The 20,111-nt window shown below is 39.9% G+C and overlaps 1 pseudogene; it reads left to right on the top strand.

Annotated features, from left to right (window-relative positions):
• LOC103697039 (putative magnesium transporter NIPA1) overlaps positions 1–20,111 on the top strand; it is a 67,384-nt pseudogene that overhangs the window by 29,621 nt on the left and 17,652 nt on the right.

Genomic DNA, 20,111 nt, shown 5'->3' with positions numbered 1-20,111 from the left:
CGAGCCCAACCGGACTCAGCCTGTCGATGAATAGGGCACCGCAGCCTCAGCTGCGGCTGTCCTAGGGCACAGGGGGCGACCACGGGCCGCCAGGTCTGGCCGAGTTGGCACCAAACGCGGCCACAGGGCCGCCAGCCCCAGTTGAGCCCCCACCTCTTCTTCGGTGAAGAGGTGGTGGCAACATTATTAAAAAAAAAAAGATCCGAGAAAGACCCCTTAAGCGGGTTGGCCTAACGGGTCGGATCCGGATTCGGATCCGAAACCCGTAGGCCCAAATAAAAGAAAATAGGTTTGGTAAACCCAATAAGACCTGAACCTGAGCCCAATTGAATAAAATAGGCTAAATTCAAGCCCAAATGACGTTGACTCTGAACCTAACTAAACTGAGCCGAGTTTGAACGGACCCAATTGAGCAAATTGGGTTAAATCAAAACTCAATTAAGCCCAATTGAGCTGGGTCCGAGCCCCATTTATGTTATACTGGTCCCAACATACCCAATTAATTTTAAATCAGGCCCAGTTCAAGTCCAATTCAACTGACAGAAGGCCAAATTGATCTTGGGCTGATCCAAACTCAGGCCCAAATGAGCCACATTGATCCTAAACCAAAATTTAAGCCCAATTAAACTTGAGACTAAGTCTATTGGCCAAATCAAAAGGCCAAATTGGCTAGAAAAGGCTGGATTCAATCATAAATCAGGCCCAATCCTTTCATTAAAAGCCAATTAACCCATGTAGACTCAATTTGGTTTTAATTGAACCCCAAAGGCTTCAAATTGGGTAAATTGGATTGGGCTAAGATCTTTGGATGGGATTCAAGCAAGTCCATAGTAAGATAAACTAAATTGTATAATAAATAAATAGAGAATAATGTGATCCTTATGATGTGGTTTTGGGTGATTAAGGATCTGTCACCTGGACTTAAGAATTACTGTAACTGTAAGTAACTTGCCTTAATCTTTTATGGATCATGCTATGTTTATGTCTTCTTACATGAATTATCAAGTATAAGTTATTTGTCCTCATCTTGTTGGATCATGCATGCAAGTAGCCTGTTCTTTAATCTTAATATGGATCATGTGAGCATCATGGTTATTAAGATTTTCTAAGTATTATCCATATACATACTTCATGTATGGCATATCATGAAAAGTAAGTAATTGACCTCATAATTTATGGTTATGCATGCATCAGGTTTATGCTGATTTTAAAGTATCATGCAAGCAAGTTGATATAGTAATTGCATTTAGCTATGTGTACTGCTTGCAAGAGGTACTATGGGCTCTTGATACTACGGGTTGAATGCAACTGAGCCGGCCTTGCCAGTGGCCGAGAATGACTGAGCCGGCCCCGCCAGTGGCTGATAAAAAACTGAGCTGGCCCTGCCAGTGACCATTAATGAATTCGCCGTAGCATCCAAGAGGTACTACTTGCAAGAGGTACTATTAATGGGCTCTTAGATGCTACTAATCGAATGCAACTGAGCTGGCCTTGCTAGTGGCTGAGAATGATGAGCCGACCCCGCCAATGGCCGATAATAACTGAGCTGGACCCGCCAGTGGCCGATAACGATTTCGCAGTAGCATCCGAGAGTATGAACCACGACATGCCGGGGGTGCGGTTTTTACAATATATATTTTTATGAAAATTCTTGATGACATAAAATACTAATTTATTTTCTCAGTATAAATGTTTTATCGTGATGAATTGTTAGGTAGTGTACATGTCAGCTTCTCAAACCCCGTTAAATATGTTTAGCATTATAGTTGATCCAATAAGATTATGCAGGATTACTTACTGAACCGTATAACTCATACCCGTTCATTTATATTTTCTCTCAGATTACCACCAATGATAGCAGTCAGAGACACTGTTCTTTTGTAACAGGGCTTCTTTCTTTTTGGGGTGAAACATATATACTTTTGTGTACATGTACTATATAGAAGCTCTGTATTTTGTAACAACCAGCAAGTTGTACCAAAAATATTTTAATATATGAAAATTTGACTGTTTTGGCTACCTATTACCCATGTATGAGGCTTCATGCTATTGTGGGCGGTAGTCGGCAATAACACGGCCGTGTCACGGATCCGGGTTCGGGGCGTGACATCTTTTGGTATCAGAGCCCTAGGTTTAACAAGAAAATAATCGTAAAAATATGGGATAATGGGTAGTTAAGAATGTTATAACTTATAGAGATTGTCATAATATGTTAGTTTATTGTAATCTTACTCTAAATTTTTTGATTGCTAGGTGACCGTTAAGAGTTATGGATGATGATAGGAGAGCACCCTCCCAGAGCCTAGCTATCAGTCGGTTTTCCAGGATTCTCCATATTCTGTAGCAGGCCATGCAGACCTGGCCGGGGTATATCAGTTGATGGCACAACTGCTCCAACAATAGTAGCAGATGCAGTTGGCTGTTATACAACTGGCAGATTCCTACTATGAGAGATTTCATAGACTGAACCCACCAATGTTTGATGGTGGACCCGATCCCATGGTAGCAGAAGCATGGATTAGGAAAATGGAGAAAATGTTCCGAGCACTCCATTTTTCGGATGAAGTAATAGTCAAACTGGCTATCCCTATGCTAAAAGGGAATGCCGAATTTTGGTGAACGGCCTTGGAGACGGCCTATGCCGTCAATGAAATAACCTAGAGGGACATTAAAAGGTTATTCCATACTCAGTACTTCCCGGACTCAGTCAGCCAGATGAAGCAAAATGAATTTTTGGCGCTGATCCAGTCCGATCATATGTCTATTCTGGAGTATGCTAATAGATCTAATGAGCTGGAACGATTTTGTCCCCAGTTCATGGAGGATGAAAAAAGCAAAGTAAAACGGTTTGAGCAAGGATTGAGATACGGGATTAGGTCCCGGATATCCTCCCACCTATTCACTAGCTACAGAGATGTGTTGGACCGAGCTTTAAAGGTTGAGGCTGACTTGATAAAGTCTGACAGAGAAAGAAATGACTTGAAGAGGACCAGGTCGACTGGAGGGCAGAGCAGTGGGCCCGGAGGCATCAAGAGGCCTACGATTAAGAAGAGACAAAATCGAGGTTGCCCCAGCTGTGGCAAACACCATAGTGGGACCTGCTTGAAGAAAATTGGGGCCTGGTTTACCTGCGGGCAGACGGGACATATTGCGCACAACTGCCCGAGCCGAAAAAGGAATGAGCCCAGACCTTCTGCACCAGAGGACTAGAGACCGCGGAGTAACTCTCGAGTTTTTGCACTGACTCGTCAAGACGCCAGTGCTAGCGATCAAGTGGTGACAAGTATATTACCAGTCAACTCGGTTCATGCCTCTGTTTAGTTCGATTCTGGTTTTACGCATTCTTTCGTGTCAGTTAGTTTTTCCAGACAATTACACTGCACATATGATAAATTAGAAGAACCATGACATGTTGCTACACCCTTTCAGAAAACAGAATTTATAGACACTAAATACAAAAACTGCATAATTCAGATAGGAAAAAGAGAATTAGAGACAATCTTTTGCAGCTTGACATGCAAGACTTCAACATCATTTTGGAAATGGAGTGGATGTCTCAGTACTACGCCCATATTGATTGTTACAATAAAAGAGTGGTATTCCGGATGCCTGGAGAACAAGAGTTCTTTCAGAGCGACACATCACTTCAAGGTAATTCAACACTGCATTTTATTTTCGCTTTGAAAGCTCGAAAGGCGCTAAGAAAGGGGTGTACAACTTATCTGGCCTATGTAATGGATACCCGAGAAGAGATCAAACTGGAAGATATTCCAGTAGTCAGGAAATACCCGGATGAATTACTGGGATTACCCCCTGATCGAGAGATCGAATTCACTATCGATCTCGCACCAGGAGTGGGACCTATCTCCAAGGCTCCTTATTGGATGGCTCCTGCTGAGCTAAGGGAATTGAAGATACAATTACAAGAACTCCTGGACAAAAAGTTTATTCAGCCCAGTGTGTCTCCATGGGGAGCTCCTGTCTTGTTTGTGAAAAAGAAAGATGGAAGTATGCGGCTATTTATCGATTACCGAAAATTGAATAAGATAATAATAAAGAATAAATATTCTCTGCCCCGGATCGATGACATGTTTGATCAGCTGTAAGGTGCCTAAGTCTTCTCCAAGATAGATTTGCGGTCCGGTTACCATCAGTTGAAGATCAAAGCTGATGATGTGCCAAAAACTGCATTTCGAACTAGGTACGGGCATTATGAATTTCTAGTTATACCTTTTGGACTGACCAATGCTCCGGCTGCGTTTATGGACTTAATGAACAGAGTCTTTAGGCAACATTTGGATCAGTTCGTGATAGTCTTCATTGACGATAGACTAATCTACTTAAGGAGCAGGGAAGAACACAAATGTCACGACCCCCGCTTCGTTCCCGACGGGCCGCCGCGACGGTCCTAGGGTGCGGGTAGGCATAAGGCCGCCAGCCACCACGTAGAACTGAGGATGATAGTGTTATTTTGATGATTAACAAGCAATAATCAAGAGTATGTTACAAGTTAATTCGATACTTCATTTATAAGTCTGTTACTCTCATTATATTCGTATAATAAGATAAAGATGCATTTCATTGTTTATATGGATGAATCTAACCTTGAGTTGCAGCAAAGTGTGGATTGAGTCGACCCCAAGGTTGATTGGGTCGACCCCGGCACATAAAGAAAGCATCTGGCACACTTCTGCAAAAATGGCACGGATGAACAGTAGTTGGGTCGACCCAAGGAAAGCATGAGTCGACCCAAACCTCAAGCCTCAAAAAAACAGTTCTCTGGAAATACTGAGAGGATCGACCCAAGAGGAAGTTGAGTCGACCCAAGCTTGAGTCAACCTAAACACTGAGAGGGTCGACCCAAAGGCAGTGACAGAATACATTGACAGAATAGGTTCTCTGGAAACCCTGAGAGGGTCGACCCAAGTGAAAGTTGAGTCGACCCAACTGAACCTTGAGTCGACCCAAAGAAATGTTGAGTCGACCCAAGTGAAGAAAGGCTGAATTACAAGTTTCTGTGGTTCTGAGAGGGTCGACCCAAGGAAAGGTTGAGTCGACCCAAGTGAAAGTTGGGTCGACCCAAGGAAAGGTTGAGTCGACCCAAGCACGGGCAGAAGCATAACGGCTAGTTCTGCAGAAGTACTTTTTGTCCTTCCAACAGTGAGTAACGGCTAGTTTTTGAATTCTAACCATTGGGGCTTGTCCAATGGATGAAAAAAACTATTTAAAGTGGCACTATTCATCAGAGAGAATATCCTTTTGCAAAATATCAAAGAGTACACAAGAAAGACAAAGTGCCCTAATCTTCTTCATCCAAGTGCTTCATTCAAGAGTCAAAAGAAAGTGGTTGAGCAGATTCCAAGAGTCATTAAGAGCTCTATCCACCCTTGAAGAGTGAAGCATCCTTGACAAAGAAGAGAGAAGTCACATCAAGCGATAACTATTCTCTAAACTCTTCTTTGTAAATTATATTGTTATATTTGCTCATCTAGGAGCTTAAATCTTCTTACTTTGTTTATTAAACTCATTGTAAAGGTTAGTTGGTAAGCCCGCAAAACCAACGGTATAGGTTGATTGGTGAACCCGTAAAATCAATTGTAAAGGTTCGTTGGTGAGCCCGGAAAACCAACATAGGTTCGTTGGTGAGCCCGTAAAACCAACATAGGTTTTTGGTGAACCCGGAAAACCAAAGTGTAAAGGTTTTTGGATTGTGAGCCCGGAAAACAATCCAACTGTAATCCGCGGGATTATAGTGAATTCCCAAGGGGTCGCTTGGGGAGTGGACGTAGGTGCTTAGGAGAGCACCGAACCACTATACTTCTTGTTGTTTGTATTGTGATTTGTTTTAATTCCACTAACTCATCAATTAACATAAGTAAGATAGTTAAAATTAAGAGAAACCAATTCACCCCCCCCTCTTGGCTTGTCACCTTGGGCAACAAGTGGTATCAGAGCAAGGTGCTCCAATAGTACTTATTGATCTCACAATCAAGAGTTAAAGATCATGACAACCCAAGTGGGATGTTCTATGAGTGAGGGGCAATCCACAAATAGACCTCCTCTATTTAATGGCACAAATTACACATACTGGAAAGCTAGGATGAGGATATTCATTCAAGCTTTAGACTATGAATTGTGGTATATCATTACTAGACTATGAAGGGACTAATCAAGTTAAGGAGTCAAAAATAAACATATTAGTACGTAAGTATGAATTGTTTAAAATGAAATCCACTGAGTCCATAACTGATATGTTTACTCGTTTTACTGAAATTATAAATGGGCTAAAGAGTTTAGGAAAGTCTTATACTAACTCTGAATTGGTGCGAAAAATTCTCAGGTCTCTACCAAGAGTTTGGAAGGCCAAAGTAACTGCAATTCAGGAAGCTAAGGATCTCAATATACTGCAATTAGAGGAACTTCTAGGATCACTCATGACCCATGAGTTGACCATGAGGCAAAATTCAGAAGATGAGGTCAAGAGAAGAAAGACTATTGCCCTAGAGTCAACCACTCCAAAACAACAAACTGAGTCGGAAGATTCAGATGATGATGATGAATTTGATGAAGAAGGAATGACTATGCTTGGAAGAAAATTCAGAAAATTTATGAGAGGTAAGAATAGATTTCATAAAAAGAAATCCTTCTTCAAAGGTAGCTCAAGCAAAGAAAAGGGTAAGGACAAAGAAAAGGAAAAAGAATCACCTATTTGTTATGAGTGTAACAAGCCCGGGTATTATAAGATAGATTGTCCGGAATTAAAGTGGATGGCAAGAAAACTGAAAAAGAAGAACTTCATGGCTGAATGGAGTGAAAGTGAGGAGTCAAGTTCGGAAGAGGAAGATCATCAAGAGACGGCCCAAATATGTCATATGGCCAATGACGATGAGGTAGAATCTGAACTTGAATGTGATTTTACTATTGATGAATTACATGATGCATTTTTAGAACTCATGGAAGAACATAAAAAACTAATCAATAAAAATAAAGTTCTAAAAGAAGAAAATCAATCTCTTATCAAAGATAAGTTAAAACTATCTCATAACTATGAAACATTAAGTAGGAAACTCACAAATGAAACCAAGAATCTAATTGCTGAAAATGTCAAGTTAAAAGAAGATGCTGAAAAATATAAATCCTTAGTAGATAAGTTTACACTTAGTTCTACCAAATTAAATATGATTCTTGATAGTCAAAAAGCTGTATATAATAAGGCTGGATTAGGATATAAAACAAATAGGAAACAAAAATACTTAAAGAACATTTTTGTAAAAGCTAAAAATGAAAATATTACTTGTCATTGCTGCAATAAATTAGGACATAAAGCATATGAATGTAACTATAGAAAGTCCAGTCAAAACAAATTGAGTAATAATCATAAGCTTAAATTAAAGAAAGTTTGGGTTCCAAAAGGAACATCAAGTACTAACCCTAAAGGACCCAACATAGTTTGGGTACCTAAAGCTCTTTCTTGATCTTTATTATAGGGGTGTCTTGCAGCTAATAAAGTGGAAAAACGATGGTATCTAGATAGCGGCTGTTCAAGACACATGACCGGTGACGTAGATCAATTTGTCACCTTGGAATCTAAGAAGGGTAGAGTAGTAACCTATGGAGACAATGAAAAAGGGTATATCATTGGAAAAGGTAAAATTTTCATTACTCCATCTACTTTAATAGAAAATGTCTTATTAGTTAAGGATTTGAAACATAACCTACTTAGCATAAGTCAATTTTGTGATAAAGGGTTTAAAGTCACATTTGAAGCATCAGTATGCATAATCACAAATCTTAAAGATAATAGCATTGTACTAGTAGGACAAAGGCAAAGAAATATTTACATGGTAGATCTTCATGATTTAGGCAAGAAAAATGGATTATGTTTAATTACTAATGAAGAAAAGAAAAATGAAACAAGTTGGCTTTGGCATCGTAGACTAGGACATGCTAGTATGGAATTAATATCAAAACTAGTCAAGAAGAAATTAATAAAAGATGTGCCAAAATTGATTTTTGAAAAGGACAAAATCTGTGGACCATGCTCATTAGGAAAACAAACTAAATCATCTTTCAAATCAAAGAATATAGTGTCAACAACTAGGCCTTTTGAACTCATACACATGGATCTATTTGGACCTACTAGAACTGCGAGTCTAGGAGGGAAGAAGTATGGACTAGTTATTGTAGATGACTTTTCAAGATATACATGGGTTTCTTTTTTGGCACATAAGAATGAAGCATTTTCAGAATTCTTGAAATACTATAATTATATCATAAATGAAAAGAAGCTCACCTTAGTAGCAATTCGAAGTGATCATGGAACTGAATTTGAAAATCAACACTTTGAAGAATTTTGTAATAAAAACGGTATCGGACATCAATTTTCAGCACCTAGAATGCCTCAACAAAATGGGATTGTTGAAAGGAAAAACAGGACATTGGCAGAAATGGCACGCACGATGTTGTGCGAGTCAAATCTTTCAAAGTACTTTTGGGCTGAAGCTATAAGCACTGCTTGCCATATTCTAAATCGGGTTCTAATACGACCAATAACCAAGAAAACTCCTTATGAACTTTGGAAGAATAAGAAACCAACTGCTAAATATCTTAGAGTATTTGGATGTAGATGTTTCATTTTAAACAATGGCAAGGAGGATTTAAGTAAATTTGATGCCAAGTCAGATGAAGGTATCTTCTTAGGATACTCCACATCTAGCAGGGCATACAGAGTATTCAATAAAAGAACTCTTGTAGTCGAAGAGTCAGTTAATATCATATTTGATGAGTCTGATAGTGAGTCTGCTAGGAAAGAAAATATTCTTGATGATGATACAGGAATTATTAACTTTGAAAAGTTGAATATTGATGACGTGCCAATTCAAGATAAGGGAGATGATTGCGTGCCACCACAATCTCAAAACTTGCCAAAGGAATGGAGGTATGCATATGGGCACCCTAAAGACTTAATCATTGGTGATCCATCTCAAGGGGTAAAAACTCGATCATCTCTTAGAAATTTAAATGATTATCTTGCTTTTGTTTCACAGTTAGAACCTAAGACTTATGAAGAAGCTGAAAAAGATACCAATTGGATAAATGCCATGCAAGAAGAATTAAATCAATTCAAAAGAAGTAATGTATGGACATTAACTGAAAGACTAAAGCATAACTCTGTAATTGGAACAAAATGGATCTTTAGAAATAAATTAGATGAAAATGGGTTAGTTATAAGAAATAAAGCTAGACTTGTAGCTAAGGGATACAATCAAGAAGAAGGGATAGATTTTGATGAAACATTTGCTCCTGTAGCTAGATTAGAGGCTATTAGATTACTTCTAGCTTTTGCATGTTTCATGGATTTCAAATTGTATCAAATGGATGTAAAAAGTGCATTCTTAAACGGTTTTATAGAGGAAGAAGTATATGTAGAGCAACCTCCTGGTTTTGAGAATCATGAATTGCCAAATCATGTGTTTAGACTACATAAGGCATTATATGGATTGAAGCAAGCACCTAGGGCTTGGTATGATCGATTAAGTAAATTTCTACTAAATAATGACTTTAGTAGAGGCAATGTAGATAAAACACTGTTTCTCAAAAGAAAGAACGAAAATCTACTAGTGGTACAAATATATGTAGATGACATAATCTTTGGTGCCACAAATGATACTCTTTGCAAAGAATTTGCTGATTTAATGCACGGAGAATTCGAAATGAGTTTGATGGGAGAACTAAGTTTCTTTCTAGGATTACAAATCAAACAAACTAAAGAAGGTATCTTCATTCATCAAACTAAGTATACAAAGGAAATACTAAAGAAGTTTGGGAATGAAAATCATAAGGGAGTAGGCACTCCAATGAATCCTATTAGTAAGCTAGACAAAGATGAGAAAGAAAAGAGTATTGATATTAAGCTTTATAGAGGACTAATTGGATCCTTGCTCTACCTTACTGCTAGTAGACCAGACATCGTGTTTAGTGTAGGAATATGTGCTAGATACCAATCAGATCCTAAGAAGTCATATTTAAGTGCTGTTAAAAGAATCCTTAGGTATTTAAGAGGAACTACGAACATAGGATTATGGTACTCAAGATACTCCTGTCTAGATTTGCTTGCATACTCAGATGCTGATTTTGCTGGATGCAAATTAGATAGGAAGAGCACTAGTGGAACATGTCAATTTTTAGGAAACAACTTAGTATCATGGTTTAGCAAAAAGCAGAATTCAGTGGCACTGTCAACAGCTGAAGCTGAATATATAGTTGCTGGCAGTTGTTGTGCTCAAGTACTATGGCTTAAGCAACAACTAGAGGACTATGGAGTTAAGCTAGATAACATTCCTATTAAGTGTGATAATACTAGTGCCATCAACCTCACTAAAAATCCGGTTTAGCATTCTAAAGCCAAACACATAGAAATAAGATATCATTTTATTAGGGATCATGTGCAGAATGGAAACATATATATTGAGCATATATGCACTGAAAAACAATTAGCTGACATATTCACAAAACCCTTGAGTGAAGATAGATTCTGCACGCTAAGGAGGGAATTAGGCATATATGATCCTTTTATTGAAGAGATATAAAAGGGAGCAAGCAGTCTCATGATACATTCCTTCCATTTCTAAAAAACCCATGAAACATGAGTCAAACTTGTCGTCTATAGATTCCTTGCTCATGTATCATTGTCCCAGAAAGAATTTGTAAGGATTGGAAGCAAAAAAAAAATTTTTAGAAGCGAAAAGGAAGAGAAAGGAAAAATTTCTGAACTTGGGTCGACCCAACCCAAAATAGAGTCGACCCAACGTTGAGTCGACCCAAGAAAATTCTTGAGTCGACCCAACGTCGGGACCCCACTGTTAAAAGGGGGACCCGTGAGCTATCTAGGGCACTGTTTACACTTTGTCCTCTTCCGAAAATCCTATTCCCCACTCTCCAATCTCCTCCAATCATCTCCAAATAGTAGATTACTTCACAATCTTGGAGAAATGGGACCCAAAAGAGCCGTAGCCAAGCGATCCGGGAGAGTCTCACGGATCCAACGTGCGGAAAGAGAAGCTACGGAGCCATCTACAGTGTCTCCACAAGGTGAGACACGTGTAGAGCCACCTCCTCCTCCCTCCCCTTCAGTACAACTTGCAAAGTTTGCGGGGAGACCGGTTACAACGGGGAGAAGGATCCATTCCGAGTTCTTGGATCAAGAAGGATTCCGTTTGGAGGAATGGATCCGAAGGCAAGGATGGGAGTATCTCTGCTCCCTAGATGTGGTGATATGCCCGGGACTAGTCCGGGAGTTCTATGCCTTCCTCAAAACTGGGATGGGAGGGCTCATATCGGAAGTTCGAGGAGTTAGGGTTCGAGTTTCCGAAGAGAGTTTGAGTGAGTTGCTTCATCTCCCCTGCGAAGGAGCAACTCCAGAAAAGCCAGAAAACAAGTTGAGAGCCCTGCAGTTAATTCTTGAGAATGAAGACTTCGACTTCTCGGAGCAGGTTATAGCGAGCTCTCTTTCTGCAGAGATGAGGTTGTTGCACAACATCATTGATAGGATTTTATTTCCGAAGAGCGGGAGATTTGATCTCATTTCAGAGCGAGATCTAGTTGTGATGGAGCATATTATTCAGGGTATTCCCCTGAATCTCCCGGCTATGATACTGAGGCAGATGAGGAAGGTGATCTGCAACTCCAGAGTATCCCTGCCTTATGGTATGATACTCACCTTGATCTTTCGACAGCACGACATATCTGTCGAGGGGGAGATCTCCAGGCATCTGCTTTTTACTGATACATACACTGCACGATCACTTATTCGCATGGGCTATGAGAAAGTGAACGGGCAGTGGGTTCGTGCTGGAGCAGGGATTCAGGGTGATGCACCAGAGGGTGATGCACCAGATATTGGAGACCCTATCCCTGAGGATGAGGAGCATATGGATCATCCTACTGCACCTTCAGAGGCTGGACCATCGTCATCTGTTCCTGCGGGAGACACAGATGAGTTCTGGAGTAGGATGACTGAGCTTATGTCAGCTCAGGCGAGGACTATCACTAATGGGCTGACGAGCAGACTAGATATCATGTCTGCTGAGATCAGTGATCTGAGAGAGCAGATAGGAGCTCTACGGCGAGAGAGAGAGACTCATGGACCATCTGTGCCACAGGCAGCTGAGTTAGAGATTTCGGCACAGAGTCATCCAGCTCACCGTGCTCCACGCCAGACTCAGTCTCATCAGGCTCGACCTCCCCTCGCCACTTATACTAGGAGGATGAGGACTAGATCACAGCCATTAGATACTCCCTAGGCTGATATTAGTATTTCTGTTTAGAGCCTAGGATATGTATCTAGTTCTCATATGTATTTTGTGTTGATCATGTATTTTAAACTTTGATTGAGGAACATTGTATTTGTTTTTGTTTTTGGCATTAATTGTACTAAAATGTTCCTATTTTGATCAATGAAGTTTAAATGTTTGTTAATTATTGTGTATATTCCCATGCACCTATTTGATGATAACAAAAAGGGGGAGAAGTAAGGAAAGACAAATAAGTTGTGTAAGAAAGAGAAATAAGTTGTCAAACAAGTTGAAAATTATAATAGGAAAGCATATACATTTAAGGGGGAGCAATTTGTAACAATGAAAATGATCAAATCTAAAATTTCTATTGAATTTCAGAATTTGGCACATAGAATTTCAGAATTTGGCACATACCTTTCACACCTCGATACATAATCTGAAACTCATGCTTTATCTCAAATTTTTGAAGTTTCATCTTTAATGAAATATAAATGAAAGGGGGAGCAATTCAAAAAGTCAAATTGGAAATATTTGGATGAAATAGGGGGAGACTTCACTCTCATATTTGAAAAGCTGAAATTCAGCAACTTGAGCCCTTTTAAAATTGATTTTAAGATAAGTATCAATAGGCTCATACTCTATATTTTGTAATCATCAAAAAGGGGGAGATTGAGGATGATAGTGTTATTTTGATGATTAACAAGCAATAATCAATAGTATGTTACAAGTTAATTCGATACTTCATTTATAAGTCTGTTACTCTCATTATATTCGTATAATAAGATAAAGATGCATTTCATTGTTTATATGGATGAATCTAATCTTGAGTTGCAGCAAAGTGTGGATTGAGTCGACCCCAAGGTTGATTGGGTCGACCCCGGCTCATAAAGAAAACATCTGGCACACTTCTGCAAAAATGGCACGGATGAACAGTAGTTGGGTCGACCCAAGGAAAGCATGAGTCGACCCAAACCTCAAGCCTCTCAAGCCTCAAGAAAACAGTTCTCTGGAAACACTGAGAGGGTCGACCCAAGAGGAAGTTGAGTCGACCCAAGCTTGAGTCGACCCAAACACTGAGAGGGTCGACCCAAAGGCAGTGACAGAATACATTGACAGAATAGGTTCTCTGGAAACCCTGAGAGGGTCGACCCAAGTGAAAGTTGAGTCGACCCAACTGAACCTTGAGTCGACCCAAAGAAATGTTGAGCCGACCCAAGTGAAGGAAGGCTGAATTACAAGTTTCTGTGGTTCTGAGAGGGTCGACCCAAGGAAAGGTTGAGTCGACCCAAGTGAAAGTTGGGTCGACCCAAGGAAAGGTTGAGTCGACCCAAGCACGGGCAGAAGCATAACGGCTAGTTCTGCAGAAGTACTTTTTATCCTTCCAACAGTGAGTAACGGCTAGTTTTTGAATTCTAACTATTGGGGCTTGTCCAATGGATGAAGGAAATTATTTAAAGTGGCACTATTCATCAGAGAGAACATTCTTTTGCAAAATATCAAAGAGTACACAAGAAAGACAAAGTGCCCTAATCTTCTTCATCCAAGTGCTTTATTCAAGAGTCAAAAGAAAGTGGTTGAGCAGATTCCAAGAGTCATTAAGAGCTCCATCCACCCTTGAAGAGTGAAGCATCCTTGACAAAGAAGAGAAAAGTCACATCAAGCGATAACTATTCTCTAAACTCTTCTTTGTAAATTATATTGTTATATTTGCTCATCTAAGAGCTTAAATCTTCTTACTTTGTTTATTAAACTCATTGTAAAGGTTAGTTGGTAAGCCCGCAAAACCAACGGTATAGGTTGATTGGTGAACCCGTAAAACCAATTGTAAAGGTTCGTTGATGAGCCCGGAAAACCAACATAGGTTCGTTGGTGAGCCCGTAAAACCAACATAGGTTTTTGGTGAACCCGGAAAACCAAAGTGTAAAGGTTTTTGGATTGTGAGCCCGGAAAACAATCCAACTGTAATCCGCGGGATTATAGTGAATTCCCAAGGGGTCACTTGGGAAGTGGACGTAGGTGCTTAGGAGAGCACCGAACCACTATACTTCTTGTTGTTTGTATTGTGATTTGTTTTAATTCCACTAACTCATCAATTAACATAAGTAAGATAGTTAAAATTAAGAGAAACCAATTCACCCCCCCTCTTGGCTTGTCACCTTGGGCAACAAGAACCCTACTACCTATCAATCATCCATAAATTCTGAAAATTTTTGGCATGATGCATGCACAAAATGATCACCTTTCCAATGGTAACCTGTCAGGATTATCTCATTACATACAACAACACTACCTGTCAGAGCAGCAATCATATAATCTGTCATATAATGAACCTGGACAATATATATCAATACATCATCACAGGCATATAACTCATCTGTATAAAAATCTGGTTCCTATTCCATCCATGGTTAAATCCATATCCATAACAGGATCTATGACTGTAACTATACACTATATATAACAGAAGGTTTATAATACACCAAAAGGTATAAACCTCTATCTACATTATACTATACTATGGAGCGGCACAGCTAGCAGGCAGCCACTAATCCTGCTCCTCTCTATACAATACCTGCCCTGCAATCAAAAATACCAAACTGGGGAGTGAATATATCAATACTCAGTGAGTGGAGTAGAGAGTACTATGCACATGAGACAGAATATAATCATGGCTCGATATGAAATCTCAAGATCAATAACAAGATGAACATGAACTCAATATAGAGAATATGGAGTAAATCATCAATACCACCACAATCACAATCAACTCATCTGGAGCACATATGGAATAATCAAGTAATCATATATGCTACCCATGAATATGCTCGACAGATCATAATGCTGGAATATACAAATCAGGTGTCAATATGCTGAAACATTGATATATAGCTATCGGGAGGTAGGTCTTACGCCCCAAGCGAACCACAACAACTCCCTACTGCCATATGCATGCATAGAATATGACACCACACCAATATGTAAATTAGGGTGTCCATATGCAAAGTCATCACTAGACAGCTATCGGGAGGTGGGTCTTACGCCCCAGGCGAACCACAACAACTGCCTACTGTCACATGCATATGCAGGATAAGACACCACACTGATCATGTAAATGCTGGCCAGTATCCAGAACAGAAATATATAGAAACATCTCACATCTATATACTAAACGGCACCTCGCGGGAATTCTATATCCGCGGAAAGCCGTACTGCACCTCGCGGGGTCTTACTATGCCCGGCGGCAAGCAGAATATAAGTCGTAGGACCGGCCGATCCTATGCCTAGGGCCGTGTCCCCTCTAGGAAGGGACTGGGCTCCGCCCACCCAGAAGGCTACTATGTGCACACAGGCCGATGTTCAACCCCATCGACTATAGGTATCCTGTAGATACTGCCAAGCCATGCATAAATGCCATAATGCACCTTCCCAATACTCTACTAAAAAGGAGCATAATCAAGACTACCACTCACTCGGCTACGACCCAATCATAACTGACATCAGGGTTGGGAGTGAGGAATCACGGGAGTACAATGCAACTCAATATACCATGAGAAGGGCTCTACAAGTCTTTGAAATAGAGGAAATGAAATCAATTTACAAAAGAAGTCATTTCACAATTCGGATCCAATTTAACTACTCATAAAGGAGTATAATCAAGGCTACCACTCACAAGTCTTTGAAAAAGAGGAAATGAAATCAATTTACAAAAGAAGTCATTTCACAATTCAGATCCAATTTAATTACTCATAAAGGAGTATAATCAAAGCTACGACTCACAAGTCTTTAAAATAGAGGAACTGAAATCAATTTACAAAAGAAGTCATTTCACAATTTGGAACCAATTTAACTACTCATCTACCCCTTGTAATTCCTCTCAATGTTCCCTCAAATGCATGTACAAAATAATCAAGCATGGAGAATCAAGATTATAGAAGAATCTACTACAATATCAATCAATATGCTCAAGTAGAATCAATTCACACTTGGCGACATTCATGAAAATGAATAAGGATGCTCATGGTGCAAAGTACATGACTCCCACTCATCTGTCAATCTGGCACAACCCTGATACGCCTCTAGAACTTTATGGTAGGCAGTAGGGGACTTCCTCCTCTTGTTCCCTAGCTTCTTGCCCAACTGATACATGCATTTACAATACATTTAGTCTGTATCAAGGACCATAATTTACGTGCCAATCATAAATATAGAAAACTTTAATTGATTCAACTCCCCCTTTTTCTAAATCCTTTCCTTTTTCCCTTTATTCTTATTAAATTAATCCTCAATTTACATGAATCATGATGCAAGAGTATCCCACACACACCCTGGGACCAATGCTATAGGGTCAAGGTGTGCGAAAGGATCGAATCCCTTTTAATCCAAAATTTTACTAAATCTTGGATTGACCCCAACTTTGAGAGTCGACCCCCGCTTGGATCGACCCCAGCTTACCCTGAGTCGACCCCCAGCACAGAGCCGAAAATCTCCATTCTCTGGGATTTTCTGAGAGAGTCGATCCTACCAAACTTGGGTCGACCCCACTCAGCCCTGAGTCGACTCCGGCTTACTTTGAGTCGACCCAACACCACTTTTTCATCTTTTTTATCTCGGATGAACAGTAACCCAGACCGACAGTGGGTCACTTCATCCCGATTTTGATCCACTTTTCGAACTCCAATTTTTATGAAATTTATACCCAATGTTCTACACTCATAGGGGATTCCAAAAAGGTAACATGCATCACTATCGGAGGCCGTTTGACCTCCGAAATAATTCGCCGAAGTTGAGACTTTGACACGATTTTTCCGTAGTGCCGGAAAAATTTGTCGAAATCCGATTGTTCCCCTTTTAACACCCTTTACAACTGTCATCTACCCTTTCTATAGCATAAATTCTTTAGAATACCAGGTAGGGATGGGTATTTACCTTTTTCTTCTTGTGAAACTTGGGTCGTTGCGTAGAGGGGAAGGAGACCTACGTTTTTTCCTTCAGCTCGCAGTGCAACCGGAGCTTCCTTCTACCTCGAATCCCTCTTCCTTCTTCTTTTTTCTTTTTCTTCTTCTCCTTCTCTTTTTTTTTTCTTTCTCTTTGTTTCACGCCTGAGACTCCCCCTCTCTGTGACTCTCTCTCGGTTTCCATCCAAAAGCCACAGCAAACCCTCCCTAATTAAGTCACATCAAAACACTATTCACCTTTTGTTTAATATTATTAAATTCCCATTTTGCCCCTAACACTTCAACATATCTACTGTTATGCCATTAACTTTTCTCCTTCCAATTTTACCCTTGCCACTTCAACACATCTACAACTATGCCATTATGTTTTGATTCCTTCCAATTTTACCCCTTATATCAATTTTAAAGGACTATTCTATCCCTTTTTATATATATTTTTTTTAGGGTTATTACATCCTCCCCCCCTTATATAAAATTCGTCCTCGAATTTAAAAGAGTAATTTACCTGATTACTCAAAGAGGTGAGGGTATTTGCTCTTCATGCTTTGCTCCGACTCCCAAGTGCATTCTTCAACATTGTGCCGGTGCCTTGTACCTTCACCATACATATTTTCTTATTTCGCAGCTTCCTGATCTGAGTATCAAGAATAGCTACAGGAAACTCTTCATAAGAAAGGTTTTCCTCTACTGTAACTTCCTGCACTAGTAGCACATGGGATGGATCCGGCACATACTTCCGGAGCATAGATACATGGAATACTGGTTGCACATGGCTGAGGTTTGGAGGCAATGTTAATCTGTAAGATACAGTGCCAACTTTATCTAATATCTCAAAGGGGCCAATGTATCGGGGACTAAGCTTGCCTCTTTTTCCAAACCTCATTACCCCTTTCATAGAAGAGATTTTTAGGAACACATGATCCCCCGTGCTAAACTGCACATCTCTCCTCCTGACATCTGCGTACTCTTCTGCCTACTAAACATTGTCCTCAACCTTTCCTGTATCACTAACACCTTTTCTGATCACTGCATCTACCACAACATTAGCTTTTTTCCGGATGTGAGTAGAGTAGCAATGCTACCAGAAACTTTTCAGCTCGGTGTATCTACCTCAACATTAGCTTTTTCCGAGGAGTAGTATATAGACAAGGCATAATTTTTATCAATTCCAATCATCTTCTCTATCTCATATTGAGTTCCTTTTAGGTAAAAAGATATTTTAGACTTTTATGATTCGTATACATCTTACAAGATTCATCAATCCGGACCAGAAGGTATTTATTCTTTATTGTTACCTTGTCAATCCTCGATAACCAATACATAACCTCAAACTTCCATCTTTATAAACAATACTAGAGCTCCCCCAAAGTGACACACTAAGTCGAATGAAGCCTTTATCAAGCAGATCTTGCAACTGCTCCTTTAATTATTTCATTTCAACTGGAGCCATTCTATAGGGGGTTTTTGAAAGTTGGTGTGGTATTGGGAGTCAAATTAATTACAAATTCAATCTCTCTTTGGTGGCAAACCAAGAAGATCTTCCGGAAAAACATCAAGATATTCATTCACTACTGGAATATCCTCCAATTTGGTCTCCCTTCAAGTATCCATTGCACAGACTAAATAAGTCTTACACTCCTTTCTTAATGCCTTCCTAACTTTAAGGGCAGAAATTAAATGTAATGATGAATTACATTACACAGATGCATCGCTTTGAAAGAAGAACCCTGGTTCTTCAGATATCTAGAATATCACTCTTTTACTGTAGCAATCAATATGAGTGTGGTACTGAGACATCCGGCCTATTTCCAAAATGATGTCAAAATCTTGTATGTCAAATTATATAAGATTTGTCACTAACTCTCCTACCCCTATTTGAATTATGCAATTCTTGCACTAATGTCAATAATTACTGTTTTCTATAGGGGTGTAGGAACATACAATTGTTCTTCTAGTTTCTCAAGTATGCAGTGTAATTATCTAGAAAAACTAACTGTAATAAAGGAATGCATAGTGCCAGAATCGAACAAAATAGAGGGATCAATCAAACTGACTGGTAATATACCTGTTACCACCCGATCATTGGCACTAGCATCTTGGTAGGTCAGTGCAAAACTCGAGCATTGCTTCTTGGCCTCTGGTCACCAAGTACAGGAGGTCTGGGCTCATTCCTCCTCTTGTACAGGCAATCATGTGCCAGGTGTCCAGTCCGCCCACAACTATAACATGCCCTCGCTCTCCTCATATAGGGCCCACTATGGAATCTGCTAGAGTAAGTGCGGGCCCTGGGCTTCTTTTGAATTGGGGTGTCTCCGAAATCCCATGGCCTGCCACTCTGACTTCTAGCAGGTCTATATCTCATCAGGTCAGCCCTTTCTTTATCGGATCTTTTTAATTCAGCCTCCACTTTCAAAGCTCTATCCAAAATATCCTTATAACTGGAAATTATCTATAAAGATGTTCAGGACCTGATTCTGTATCTAAGCCCTTGTTCGAACCGGTTGGCTCTACTCATATCGTCCTCCATGAACTGGGGGCAAAATCGACTCAGCTCCTCGAACCTATTGGCATAATCCAGGACAGTCATATATTCGGACTGAGACAGTGATAAAAACTCATTCTGTTTTATTTGCCTGACTGAGTTCGAAAAGTACTTAGTATAAAATATCCTCTTAAAATCTTTCCAGGTCATTCCGTCGACCTCATATGCTGTCTTCATAGCAGTCCACCAATAATCAGCACTTCCCCTTAGCATAGAGGTAGCTAATTTGACTTTTACCTCCTCGGAAAATTGGAGTAACTCATACATCTTCTCCATTTCCCGGATCCAGGTCTCAGCTATCATGGGATTGAATCCACC

The sequence above is a fragment of the Phoenix dactylifera genome, chromosome 4, assembly GCF_051530095.1.
Source record: "Phoenix dactylifera cultivar Ajwa chromosome 4, Ajwa_hap1_PhDact_Kaust_v1.1, whole genome shotgun sequence".
NCBI lineage: Eukaryota > Viridiplantae > Streptophyta > Magnoliopsida > Arecales > Arecaceae > Phoenix > Phoenix dactylifera.
Note: the sequence above shows the minus strand (reverse complement) of the source record. Positions and strands in the feature narration are given on the sequence as shown.